The following is a 15,464-nucleotide window of genomic DNA, read 5'->3' as shown; positions in this document are numbered from 1 at the left end:
AAATAAATATAATTCTCTACATCTTTCAAGCTCAACTGTTCAGCACGACCAGGGCCATACTTACACTTTTCCCGAGGCTGGCGGGTCCCGGGGCGCTAGAGTGTTCCGGGTTCCTCTCTCATTGATTGGGGCAATTAAACTGACCCTAATTTTTCGGAGCTCCATCTAGAACCTCGTGCACCTGTGGTACAGCCCTGAGTACGACAAAGTGATCTTCTCTCTCTCTCTCTCTCTCTCTCTCTCTCTCTCTCTCTCTCTCTCTCTCTTTCTCTTTATGGCTCTTTTCGTATTACCACTAAGTAGGGCAATAGACACAAGTAAATTAATTCAAGGAACTAATATTCATGGAGAAAGGGAAGCAAAATTGCTAGCTGACACTGATGATATAACACTCGCCATAGAAAGTGGAAAATCCTTGGAGGAAAAAATGAGCATGTTGGATGCTTTTGGAAACCCTCAGTTCTTAAAGTAAATCTTAGAAAATCTCACTATGTCATAATTGGCAACTGGGAAAGGAACTTGAAATATAGGCAGAAATGTCGATAAAAATTACCGCTGTTACGAATCAAAACGGGAGGCGCCGATACTTATGTAGATCAGTGAAAAGAGTTGTATAAAGCAATATGTGGAGAAAACAACTTTCTGTGAGAGATAAAGCCAGGATTTGCAGTATGTACTTAGTCTCTTAACTGTGATACGAAATACACAATATCCCATAGTAAGGACAATGTGCAGATAATATTAATAGGGTTTTTCCGAGATATGGAGATTACGATATGAACAAATGCACTATACAACACTCTTCCACGAAATGGAAGCTGAAGGTCTATGCCTAGTCAATACATACCTGAAAGCATTGATAACCAGAGCCGAAACTGCAGTAAAAGGACATAAGTCATACCACGATACACATAAGTCATACCACAACTATAAAAATGCCATCATGATAAAGTCATCAGCTCTCTTTCTTCGAAGATTAAAATATTCATTGAAAATACTGTGGGATATCGGTTTGTAGCAGAAAATTATAGCACAAAGAAGGTACTACATATTACGAGCAGCATATGCAAAACTTTCTAGATCGACTTTCCCTATACTCCAGCAACGAAAACAAAAAACAAGAGAGATCATACTAAGAAAAGTTTTAAGCAATATATTCAAACTTCTAGTAAGTTCCTTTCTACAAAACGGTTTTCTTCAAAAGCATCATGCATGTTTGCCTACAAAAACGTGGGTTTTGACAAAAAGAATACCATTGGATGCCCTGCATCCTGTCACGCTCCTGTCAATACCATACTATCAAAAGGATGCTGTGATATGAAAAAAGGACACAAAGCCTAATATTGTGAAAGGAGGATGATGACAAGCATATTATTCTCTGTGTTATATTGTCAATAACAAACATCATCAGGAAGAGGAGAGAGAGAAAAGATTAGTTGATAGCATTCAGAACGTGAGTCACAAGACATGAGTTACGTAGCATATATTTACTTTCTCGATCACATTTCAGGAAATAATAATAATCGCTGAACGTTACAACATTTAGTTATTACCTACCTCCGTTCATAACAAGAAAATTATAATTTTAACAAACCATTTATATATGATGAATCAAATGTGTTATCGAAGTGTCAAGATTTTACTTTATCGCCCGCGACGAATATCTTACTTAGACATTATAGCAAACATGGAAAATACATTTGAGCCTTATGTCCAAATGAAGTCTGAAAAATAAAGTCTGAAGTTTCCTGGATTATAAATAACGCAAAGCCTCATCATTTAAATATACCTTTCTTAGTTAAAATTGCTAGCACTTCGTTCTTTGCGCCACAACACTAAATGTCATCACTAGAGCTGATAAAAGTAATACCACTGTTCTGAAGGACAGTATAGAATATAATCCTTAAGTCAATATTTTACTCAAGGAGAGATTAACCAGTAGTGTAATCAGCAGGGAATCGACTTAAAGCCAAATAAACAAATAAAAAATCAGCTAACAATTTTTTATTTTCTTATAGGGAGTGGACGAGACCGTTTTAGACCTAATCTAGCTTTTGGAGACTGAGTGCACAGTTCAATATCCATTGGTAGCCATTCAGAGATCGCTGGCTCAAGGCTATCACTAATTTAAGCGGCACGCAGTGCAGAGACGACTAACAAGTGCCGCCATCTCGTGGTCCCTAATTCTAACACAATATAGTGAGGGTCTATGGTCGATTTTCTTCAGTTTACGGGACGAAAAACCGGAGTTTCCTGGATAAAAAAAAAATCACCTTCCCATGCCAGAGATTGACTCACTCGGGAGCCGGTCGAAAAAAAGTTTAGAAAAAATTCCTCTAGTTGGAGACTAGAATCGAATTCACGACGCTCTTTCTTCGGACAGTCTAGCGCTGAAGAATGCTAACACCACTGCCACTGAGCTACATAGGCTTCCAAATAAACATACCAAATAAATTATTGGACAAGGCATATTCTTCAGGTTGCATCTACTATTGAAAAACGGATTTAATCATGCTCGTGCTCCAAGTATTTATGGTTTTCTCGAGGCTCACACAAATAAGGTTATTCATTACATCCTATAGTTGATTGTACTGACACTCTACTACTTACCATCTTTCTAAATACTTTTCTAGTTTTTCTCAAAAGCCAAATGCTACTTCTGCCCTGAATCAGAAACACTATATCAAATAATGTTATACTGACCCCATACCTCTGCAATATGGAACACTGTTCCGAAATTCATAAAACACAAAGACCCAGTCACAGAACACACACTATTCTGGTTAAAGGAAGGATACATTACAATCACCGAAGCAATTATAATTATAACAACAATGTATTCCATCTGGACATACAGATGTGACAAAATTTATGGAAGAGAAACAGGCCCAGATATACTCAAAAAACTCAACAAACAACTAAATGAAATCATAACAGACACAATAAACAGAAAAAAGATAACAAAATATCAATGGGGGCAGACAGGCGTTATTTCTGAAGAATATGAAGAAAACATACAAATCATAGAAATAAAAGACTCACCTTAAACAAAAAAACAGGAAAACAAACCCATAATCTGAAAGGCAAAAAAAATAAAATAAATAAAATAAATAAATAAATAAAATAAAAAATTCACTGTATAAAAACCTAAACATATAATGTACATATGTATATATACACTAATAATACTGTACTAATTTAGGATGTATCATATGAAGGACCTTCCAGATGAGTCTTTGACTCCATGAGGTCTTGGGGTGGTAATAATAATAATAATAATAATAATAATAATAATAATAATAATAATAATAATAATAATAATAATAATATACTGCCAAAAATGTATCTATTTTTATATAAGGAAGCGAAAAATGTATATATGCTAATAGTAATTCTCACTTAAGATATGTTAACAATATTGTTAGAATTTAATATGTAACATATGATATATTGAAAATTACATGTATATCTATTTGTACATATGAAAACTGCCATTTGTATATATGACAGTCATTTAATCTTTAAGATAAATTACTGATGTAAGACTGAACCGAAATGTAACTCATGAAATTCTGCCAAATATATGTATACGTAAGTCTATATATGAAAAAGGTTGTATATATGTAAATAGCAACTTATCTCTTCAGATAAGGTAAAACATAGCATTATTTCAATGTGTAACTTATGCTAAATGGCAAAATAACTGCTCAAAAGATTATACAGGACTCTAGGTGGAAATAGGCATTGAGCAAGTTATCATGTTGTAAATGAAAAGCATATATATACTTATCGCATATATAGATGTAAATAGTTCGTCCGAATGTACATAAATGCTTTTGAGAAAATAAAATATAAATCAGTGAATGGGGCGTTTGCACACCATAGCGCTTAACCGCACGAAGGAAGACTTTGTTTCGAATCTTGTCAACGACTAGAGGAAATTTTTCTAAGCCTTTTTTCGACCGGTTCCCGAGTTAGCCGATCTTTCGCAATGGTCCTTACCATTGCGAAATACCATTGCGGTTTAATCCTCCCCACCAGAAACTCGTGTTTTTCGTCCCGTAAACTCAAGAAAATCGACCGTAGAACATATTGTGTCAGGGTCAGGGACCACGAAATGGCGGCACTTGTTGAGCCGTCTTTCTTCACTGTGTGCAGCTTAATTTGTGATAGCCTTAGGCCAGCTGTCTCTGATTGGGTACCAGTGGAGATTGAATTGCCTACTCAGTCTCCGAAAGTTAGATAGGGCTAAAACAGCCTCACCTACTCCCTATATCAGAATAAAAGGCATTAGCTGATTTTTTTTTCTCAAAAGCTTCTGTCTTTCGTTAGCTCTTATATCAAAAATCGCACTAACTTCAGAAATATTAAATAATTATGTTTGCTGGGCAATGAAACGATACTTTCTTTTGATACAATCTTCCTATTCGCCAACAGTTCCAAGAACGTTGCAAACCTTATTATTTCCTTAGGATATGGTTTAATTTCACCATCAATTTTGGCTGTTTCACTTGACAAAATAAGTTGCACAAGCAGAATGGAGGAACTCTCATGAACAGTCCAATCTCATTATTTTCAGGAAAAAAAAAAAATCAGCTAACGCCTTTTTATTCCCGTATATACGCGAGTAGGCGAGGCCATTTAGCCCTATCTAACTTTTGGAGACTGAGTGGGCAGTTCAATCTCCACTGGTACCCAATCAGAGACAGATGGCCCAAGGCTATCACTAATTAAGCGGTACGCAGTGAAGAGAGACGGCTCAAATGTGCCGCCATCTCGTGGTCTCTAACCCTAACACAATATATTTAATGTCTGAAATAATGTGGGTTCTACGGTCGATTTTCTTGAGTTCACAGGACGAAAAACCCGAGTTTCCGGGAGGAAAAACCTGCTTGCCCGTGCCAGAGATCGACTAACTCGGGAACCGGTCGAAAAAAGGCTTAGAAAAATTTCCTCTAGTCGCCGACTAGACTCGAAACCAAGACTTCCTTCGTGCGGCCTAGCGCGGTGGTGTGCAAAAGCCACATCCACTGAGCTGCACAGGGCTCTCATTATTTTCGAGTGACTATTTTATGGGACATCGAAAGTAAACTCTTTAGTGCGATTTTTCTCAAAAGCATGTTTGGTTTCGCTTTGTGAATGACACTGTCGCAGTTTGGTCACATATCAGAGACAGTTACTGCAATTTCTGGATAAAATGAATTCGAAGTACTCATACATTGAATTCACTATTAAATGTGAATATAACAAGAATCTTCCCTTTCTGGATACTTGAATGATTAGCACTTGTACAGGAAATTTCGGTTTATCAAAAACCCTCATCTACTGTTAGATACATCCATCCTATCTCACACTCATCCATCGGAGAAAACAGGCTATATCACAGTGAGCTCATTCCATCTGTTCTTTCGGTTCCCTTCTGATGGAAGAATTAAATTAAATAAAAATCACAAGATGCCTGTGTAGCCTAAAGAAATGACGTTTGCATAGTGCTAAGCAGCCCACCTTCAGGTCGCCCAGCACTATGCAACGACCGATTCAAAATTCGAGTCTAGTCGCCGACTAGAGAAACTTTTTCTAAGCCTCTCATTGACCAGTTCCCGACTTAGTCGTCGCTGGTACTGGAAAGTAGGCTTTTTTTCTCCTGGAAACTCAGGTTTTCATCTCATAAACTCAAGAAAAATGACCAAACAATAATATTTCACTATTGTTTGGTCAATTATCCTAACAGTAATATATCATGTTAGGGGGTAATAGACCATGAGATGGACGTAGTTCTCTCCCACACTCTCCTCCCCACAGATGCCATTTAAAGTTACCGATAGTATTGGACAAGCTATTCTGTGATTGGCAAAGGATGGAGACTATTTGCACACTCATCTTCAAAAGTTCTAAAAAAAAAAAAAAATCAGCCTAACACCTTTTATTTCTGTATAAGGATTAGGCAAGGCCAGTTTAGCCCTAAGTTTTGGAAAATGGGGGAAAGTTCAATCTACACTGGTAGCCAATCACAGCTAGCTGGTCCAAGACTATCACTAATTATACATGCTGTCGGTGAAGAGAGGCGATTGACAAATGCCGCCATTGCGTGGTCCTTAATCCTAACACTGTTTATTGTCTGAAAACAGTGTGAGTTCTACGGTTGATTTTCTTGAGTTTAGGGGACGAAAAATCCGAATTTCCAGGAGAAAAAAACTGCTTGCTCCTGCAAGATATCAACTCACTCGGAAACCGGTCTAAAAAAGGCTTAGTTAAAGTTCCTCTAGTCGGCGACTAGAATCGAGCATACGACTCTCTTCGGGTTATTTAGCGCCGCGTAAGGCACATGCATCTTCACTGAGCTACACAGGTACTATCTTCAAAAGTTTATTTGGCCAAATGAGTCGAGTTCTCCCTTTGGGGAATAAAGGGCTTTAGCAGATAAATTTGTTAATATATCACAAGGATAACTAATATAAACCAGCCTCGATACTAGAAAAATATAGATATACAGAGTATCCACATTGGACCTCTCTAGTTTCAAAGAACGGGGGAAAAAAATGAAATGTGTAAATATTTAAGTTTTATGAGTAACTATCTTAAATATTTATGCATATATATTTGGTTGTTCAAATGCTCCAGAGACTCTACAAGTTTCATCCGGAATTTTTTTTACAAAAATTTGGTGAGTGTTCCTTCTCATTTGTACAATTTCGACACCATGATCCATACACTTAAATAGCAGTAACACGTTGAAATTAGAGAGGTCCAATGTTGACACCCTGTATATCATCCCTCAATAAACTACAATCAGAGGAGTTTCTATACCAGGATGACCATATTTCCTTGAGACAAAAACGGGACATTGGAATGGTAAAAAATGGATGGGGGAGGTATGTAATATTCTGTATTCACGAAAAAGTAAGACGATAAAAAAAAGTTTTACTTTGCCCAATATGTATGGTGATAAAACGTTGGTAATTATTGCTTCTGATTTGGTATGTGTCGAAGAAAATTTTGGTTCATAAATTTTACTGATCAATGTCGACAAGCAGTCATTTGCTCGAAAACTTTGGCCGTGACTCAATGTATGATACGCAACAAGAGCTTCACTTGCTACACTTTTATCGTTTTCGCTATCACCATCACGACTCGCCATAAACAAACTGATGTTTTTAACTGAATCCATAATCGTTTCAGCATCCTTATGTTTCTGGATATGTAGATGTCGCTTCTGCCTCCATGAGCAACGGGAAAATGGACATCACAATGTTGGCATACCGCTTTTGTTCCATCACTCCACAGCTTGTCCAGTTTAATAAATTTGAATTCTTTCTAGAGACCGTCATTGAAACTGCAGTTTCGCCTCTTTAACATTGCAAGGATAGACTTAAAGCTTTAAAAAATAAAACTTTAAACTTTAAAAATTATGAAATTTAAACCACCGGCATTTAATAATAAAGCCACCGGTTAGCATACAGGCAAAACAAAAACTAACGCTACAGCAGAACAGACTGAGACGCAAGTGTTACCAAAATGCATTTATTATTTTCTCTGAATAAATCAATACAGATATTGATATTTAGTATCGAACAATGTGACTCCATGATTATACAAATTATTGGTATCCATAATATTGATATACGATTATAGGTTATGAATAATAATTTATAATTGACCAATATTAAAGTATATTTATAGGTTTTATTTTAAAAAATGGACAAAATTGGCATTTTTATTAAAACGACGGGACGGCCAGTAAATATGGGAAAAAAAAAAAAACGGTACTGTCGTTCAAAACGGTATGGTCAGCTTATTCTACACCCAAGCTTAAAGGAACATTAAAACGTTCTTTGCAAGTATAATCCATACTTTCACTCAGGTCGGAAACTGCCTGCTGCCGAATCAAGTACTCATTTCATGTTTACTTTCACTAGACATTTTGCTGATTAAAATCCAATAACACCAAGAATTTTATATAGTTTATGACTCTCGCCCCAGATTTGTTTGGAAACCAAAATTCATCACTCCAGTCGATTTGTAGCTGATCGCGTGTTCCTTGAAATTGTAAAACTTTATAATGCCATCCGGATCTGAACCGTTCTGATGGCATGTCTATTTCAAATTTTCGATAGTAAATAAACATTTATTTTCAAAAATATTTTATTTACTTATTAATTTTTGTAAAAATTAGAGTTATGTAATCCCCCGTTTCAATTTCAAAAGCTAACCGTTTGCTTCCCTGAACTCTAGTAGGAAAATTACTCAGTTGTGTCCGAGATACGAGTAATCGTCTCGGTCACAACTGAGTAAACTCGATCACAACACATGCTAAGTAACTCATGGTTTCAATGTTATCAACGGATTTTCTATTCTTTTCCTTTTTATTTTCTTGCAACAAGGAAGAAATATATAGAAGTTAATAAATTATAGCATTTTCTACATGTGTCAGCCATTGCAGACAATAAAATATATCTATTACACATGTTCTTTTAAAATGTCTGGTTACATATTACACAGATTACATATTACTTTCATTCATAACTCGACAACCAGCAGTCTTGTTTTTATTTATTTTATTCTAACCTAAATGAACAGCCAAATCAGGCAGTTAGAAGTACGACGAGACATATTCTTCAGTTGGAAAAGATCAGAATTAGATTTTTATCATGACTCAAAGACTTTTTATTGGGTGAACTGGCGAGTAGGTGAGGAAATTGTCATAGAAAAATAAACATTAACATTGACCATTCTTCGGGCTCCCCAGAAGAGCCTCAGCCACACAGTTTGAAAACCACAGGACAGGTCGTCGTTACCTATCGGAGGCAATATTATTTCCAAAGGCGAACAGTATATACTGAGTTAATGCTTTTAATTCACGTTGTTAATACAACAGTTAATTAACTAATCAATGATTTTAGATCTTTAAATACATGTAGAGGAAAAAGTCTTGCAAATTTGTGCACTCAACCTTAAATTCTTCGCTAAATAAAACTGTAAATAATAATGGCATACAAAAGGAATGGTAGTTGAAATTCGATTCATAGTTGAAACGATTCGTAAACCTCTGCACCACTTATTGTCATATTTGGAATTATGAAAAATCAGTTCGATTTTGTTACATTGAAACGTGTAGTTGAAAAGATTTTGACGAAAGAGAGTTGTCAGGTAACAAGTTATTCAAAAATAGGTATCAGTTGAAAATCCAGGTATTGACGACAACCAAATAGAATTAAAGTCAGATAGGTTGAGTTTTTTTTTTTTCCTTGTTTTTTATGGAGACTAAGTTACAAAAATTGGTTTGACAGGCAGAAAAGAGGCGATATGATTAAGACATACAAATTACTGAAAAAGTTTTAAAGGATTAATATGAAGGAAATTTTTCATTTTCAAGGCCTGTGTAGCTCAGAGATGAAGTATAAGGACTTTAGGAAACACAAAGCACTGAGCAGATTATCATGTAAAAAAAGATTGTGTGAACACAGATAATATACACAATGTGAAACCATAAAGAAATGTCAAAGAAATATGCCAATTAGAATGAGCATACTGTGTACAACATGTATATAATTGTAAATAGATAAAAAATAGGATGTATGAAATAGTAATTTAAATATTAATATAACTGATTAAGATAGAATGATATCAATGCATGACATTTTGAAGGGAAAAAAAATGCTCAGATGAAGTATAAGGACTTTAGGAAACGCAAAGCACTGAGCAGATTATCATGTAAAAAAAGATTGTATGAACACAGATAATAGACACAATGCGAAAAAGAAACTATAAAGAAATGTCAAAGAAAAATGCCAATTAAAAGGAGCATACTATGTACAAAATGTATATAATTGTAAATAGATGTATATATCTATTTATTTATTCCTATTCAGATTGTACATAGATGCTTTGTTGTTAAAAAATATATGTAGCTCAGTGGAAATGGCAGCACTTGAGCCCTCTGTACTTGGTTGCTCGAACTTAGACTTAAGTTCAAGTCTAGTTGCCAACTGGAGGAACTTTTTCTAAGCCCTTCTTCGACCGGTTCCCGAGTTAGTCGATCTCTGGCACAGGAAAGTGGGTTTTTCCTCCCGTAAACTCAAGAAAATCGACCGCAGTACCCACATTATTTCAGACCGTAACTTATCTTGTTAGGGTTAGGTACCAAGAGATGGCAGCACTTGTTTACCAGCCTCTTCACCGATGGCTGTTATAATTAGTGATTCAGTCTCCACTGGCAGTTCAGTTTACCAGTGGAGACTGAACTGCCCACTCAGTCTCCAAAAGCTAGATAGGGTATAAAAGCCTCGCCTACTCGCTATAAGGGGATAAAAGACGTTAGCTGATTTATTTATTTTATTCATATTAATCTGGTGGCGATTAAATTAAGAGTAATCCTTGGAAGTTGAGGAAGAGTATGGTTAGCAAGAGTGTGAGGACTAGATTTTTGGCTTGGAGAGTGGTAAATAAGTGAAATAGGTTACCAGAGTCTGTTATGGGTGCCATGACTATGAATGGGCTCAAAGCAAAGCATGATATATATTATATTACATGAATATTGGAGAGTGCTTGGCATAATGTTTAGGGCGTCCCTCGATGAGCAGACTCTATGGAGTTGCTTGTGTAACAATTAATAATAATAAATAATTATTATTGAGAGCCGATTTTCTTCTTCTCCCTCAGAAGAAGAAGAAAATCGGCCGTCGAACCCACACTATTTTCAGACATTAAAAATATAGTGTTAGGGTTAGCGACCATCACATGGCGGCAATTACTAGCCGCCCTCTTCTCTGCATGTCGATTAATTAGTGATAGCCTTGGGCAAGCTATCTCTGATTGGCTACCAGTGGAGATTGAACTGCCCACTGTCTCCAAAAGTTAGATAGGGCTTAAAAAACGGTCTCGCCTACTCCCTATACGGGAACAAAATGGCGTTAGCTGATTTCTTTTTTTTTTTTTTTGCTGAATAATTTTATTGCATGAGGATAGTGCAAAGACTGATATGTTACACCACTAATGACCTATCAGTATATCTTGAGTGGGAATGAAAAATGAATGGCAAGAGCTCTCATACAGAAATTGGTCGACAAAGAATGTATAATTTTCAATGAACATGGGTTTACTAAGGGAAGGTCATGTTTGAGTAACAGCTCACATTTTATAATAATCCTACAGTTGAGTTAGACAAAGAGAATGGATACAAGATAATACTTCTGGACTTTGCAGAAGTATGGATTTGTCGTAAGTGCGATATACTTTTGGACCACAATACACAGAAGGCTAAACTGACTGAAAAGATATAGCGTACATGAAATGGAAATGAAACGAAAGATAGACTGACGGAGTGAAAGAATGCAGGAATGTAGAAGTGAAAGTTACAAAAAACCGAAATGAAACAAAAACATGAGAAACTGAGGGAGTGAAAGAATGCAAGGATGTACAAGCGAAAGTTAGTGATAAGGGGTGAAATGAGGTATGAATGAGGAAAAGGAAGTAAAGTGCGGGCGAACAAGGGATAGCAAGATAGAGAGTGAAATTGTCGGAATGAAATTTAATGAAACAGATATTGGAAATGAAAAATGAAATGAAGAATATGTTGAGTGATGTTAGGCATCTAGTGGAAACCAATGAAAGTATGCAAGAAAACAGAATGAAAGAACAAAGAGTAAAAGAAGTGATGAGTGATTCTGGGATAGCAGTATATGGAGACACCATAATTAGAGGGCTAGTTACTGACAGAGTACATAAGGTCTGCTATCCAGTTGGGAGACTGAGTGTGATAATTAAGACATTGGACATGAGGAAGAAACAAATGAGTCAGTTGTGATTGTAGGGACGAATGCTCTAATTAGACATAAGAAGGATGTGAGGACGAATATCAGGAGACTATTGAGAAGAGTGAAAGATAAGTGTAGTAGGAAAGGTTGTCAGTATGTTACCCAGGCATCATGAGTTGCGAAGGAGAGCCAAAATCTGAATGGTATGTTGGTGGAGCTGTATGAGGAAGAGGGAGTGAAGTTTGTAGATGTATGGCATATGTTTGAGGGACGAATGAAATTATACAGGCGTGATGAGTTGTATTTAAATAGCTTTGGAGTGAGTGTGCTGGAGAAAGTGTTGCTGGATGAAAGTATAGGGTGTGATGCATGCCAGAGATCAGAAGGAAGAGATGAAGAGAACAGGAGAGTGGTACTAAAGAGACAGAAGTACTTGGCAGTGGAAACAGCAGTGTGAGAGAAGGTAAGAAAGAATGGGAATACAAGAAGAACAGGGAAACTAGGGGCGGGGAGCTCAAGTGAACAGGGAGACATGGCATAGAGAGCAAATGTGAATGTGTGTATGAAGATGGAGTATATTGCAATGTGGGTGGAGAAGTGGAGACTGAGCAGGTATATGTGGTAAGCAGTGATAAAGGTGATTTGGCAGGTGTCGTGGGGAAATCACAACCAACTTATGGCTTGGATAGGACTGGCTATAGACCTAAAAATGAACTGCTGTGTTTGTTTACAAATGCCAGAAATATCAGAAATTAAGGGAATGATATGGTTTTAGTGATTGAGTTTATTTGCCCCCCAAATCATTGGAATAAGTCAAACATGATTGAATGAAGATGATATCTTAACAAGAATAGAAATGGAAGGGTACAGTATTTTTCGTGAGGATAGAAAAGGCAGGAAGGGAGGGGGAGTGCTGCTGATGATAGCAGGGGAATTAAGTCCACATAAGGTAGACATGAAAGGGGGAAATAGTGGCAGTGGTTATGAGGTAGTGTGGTGTAACGTGGAGGATGAGAGGAAGACATATTGAGCTGGATGTTGCTATAGGCTTGGGAATGTGGAAGGTGGTGATGAAGAAATGTATAAACAACCTTGATTTGAGAACAAAGGAAGGGTAATTATTATGGGTGATTTTAATTATGGTGCTATAGATTGGAATGAAGAGATAGCATTTGGGAACAAGGAAAATGAATTTCTCGAGTTCTTGAGAGATAACTATCTCAGGCAGCATGTAAAGAAAGGCACGAGAGGGTCAAGAGTTCTAAATCTCATCATTTTATCAGAGGATGTAATTGTTAGAGGGAGGGGGGTTCATATTTTCCTCCAGTTGGTGAAAGTGATCATGAAGTAATCACCTGTGTTGTGGATAGTCATATGCAGACTTTTGCAAGGAAAGGATATATGTGGAATTATAAGCCTGGTGATTATGACAAGCTTTGGAGACACTTTGAGCTATAACATGGAACATAGTCTGCAAAGAAATACATAACAGCATCAGTGTACGAATGTATCCCAAAGGCCAAAAGGCTGAATAAGGCAGGTGTAAAATGGATGAATGTGGAGCTTAAGCATGAAATCTGGAAAAAGAAAGTACTTTGGAGAAAGTACAAGTTGAGTAATGGTAATCAATCACATGAAGAATATAAAGAACAAGCCAGGAGAGTGACTCAGTAAGGAAAACAAAAGTAGAGTATGAGTAGAAATCGGCAAATCAGGCTAAGAAAAAAAAATAGAGTTTTTTTTTGATGTGTGATAAGTAGAAGGAAGAATGATCATGGAAAGATGAAGTTAAGGGATGAAAGTGGTAGAATGGTAACTGCTGCAGAAGACATTGTTGAAGTATTCAGTGATCGATTTATAAGGGTATTTCATCCTGATCAGGGTGGAATCATGAGGAACTTAAGTGTAGAGGACATAGGAGAGGATAGCTTAATTGTGAGTGAGCAGGAGGTATTTGAGGAAATAAATAACCTTCATGTTAATAAGGTGATAGGATTTGATGACATATCACCACACATCTTAAGGGAATGTTCCAGGGAACTGGCAGTAGCATTGGCATGCCTGTTTAATAAGAGTCATGCAACAGCACAGGTTCCAAGGGAGTGGAAGGAGGGTAAAATTGTTCCAGTGCATAAAGGCATTGATAAGGCTGTAGCTTCAAATTATAGGCCAGTCTGTAAATCTGGAGTTGTGGTGAAGGTCCTAAAGAGATATTGTGAGAAGCAGGTACAGAAATGGGTTGATAACAGCAGTATTATCTGTGGTTATCAGCATGAGTTTGTTAAGAGGAGATGATGTTTCACTAACGTTAATGTCAGCTCTTTGCTTTATGCGGATGATGTTATACTTCTAAATAAATCCGCTACAAGTCTGCAAGATTCTCTGACTAAATTGAATAACTGTTGTAATAGATATGGTATGAAGGTCAGCAATAAAAAGACAAAGACAATGAAAATAGGCAGAATCATTGAAAATGTCAGCTGTGTTGTGAATGGAGAACCTGTGGAACAAGTAAAACATTTCAGCTACTTAGGCATGATTTTTAGTGAAGATGGTAAATTCAATATAGAAATAGACAACAGAATCAGCAAAGCTGGTATCGTGGGAAGTCAATTGAATAAATTCATATGGAATAAGAGAGAAATTAGTCAGAACACTAAATTAGCTGAATACAAGAGTGTTCAAACCAGTTTTAACTTATGGATCTGAGAGCTGGGTCAGAAGTAAAACACTTGACCAAAGACTAGAGACTGCAGATATGAGAGTCCTGAGAAAGATTAGAGGCATGAACAGAAGGCATCAATGGCAATATCATATTAAAAATGAGGATATTAGGAAAGAACTTGGCATTGTCAGCATCCAGGAATGTGTTAGCAGAGCTAATCTCAGGTGGTATGGTCACTTAAATAGAATGGGAGAGGAAAGATTAGCAAAACAAGTGTTCTCTGCCAGGTTGGCAGGAAAACGACCCAGAGGAAGACCAAGATATAGGTGGAATTGATACAGTACAAAGTGCCTTAGATGACAGAAATATAAGATCTGATAATGTTGGAGTCTTGACAAGTAACAGACTGATTTGGAGGAAAATTGTAGATAGGAAGTTAGTAATGAGGTAATTTTTTCATGTAGTACTATCATATCCTGCACCCCTTGAGGGTACATGGAAGGAATTTGATGATGACTTATGTACTATAACAAGGTGACAAATACCTTGGACAAGGGAGATGCATATACAGTGGTGTACTCAGATTTTGCAAAGGCTTTTGATAGACTGCCACATAACAAGCTCTTAAATAAATTGAAACAGATGGGATTGGATAACAACTTCTATGTTGGATCAGTGACTGGCTGTCAGATAGGTATCAGAAAGTTGTATATGGGGTGCAGTATCTCGAAAGATAAAGGTCACCAGTGGCGTGCCGCAGGGGTCAGTTTTGGGACCATTGTTATTCAATTTGTATGTTAATGATATTGGGTTGGGTTTAACTAGTGATATCCACTGTTTGCAGATGATACAAAACTGGTGAGAGGAATGCACAGTCAAGGCTGATGTTAATGCCTTACAAGAGGACTTGAATAGATTGCATGAATGGGCAGGTAAGTGGAACTATCAGTTCAATGTTGACAAGTGTAAGGTTTTGAGATTTGGTAAGCAACGATGGGATGCAAAGTATACACTTGGTGGGGAAACTTTAACAGAAGTAGAGGAGA

Source organism: Typopeltis vanoorti, chromosome 13, assembly GCF_054136105.1.
Source record: "Typopeltis vanoorti isolate ZY-2024b chromosome 13, IOZ_Tvanoo_1.0, whole genome shotgun sequence".
NCBI lineage: Eukaryota > Metazoa > Arthropoda > Arachnida > Uropygi > Thelyphonidae > Typopeltis > Typopeltis vanoorti.
Note: the sequence above shows the minus strand (reverse complement) of the source record.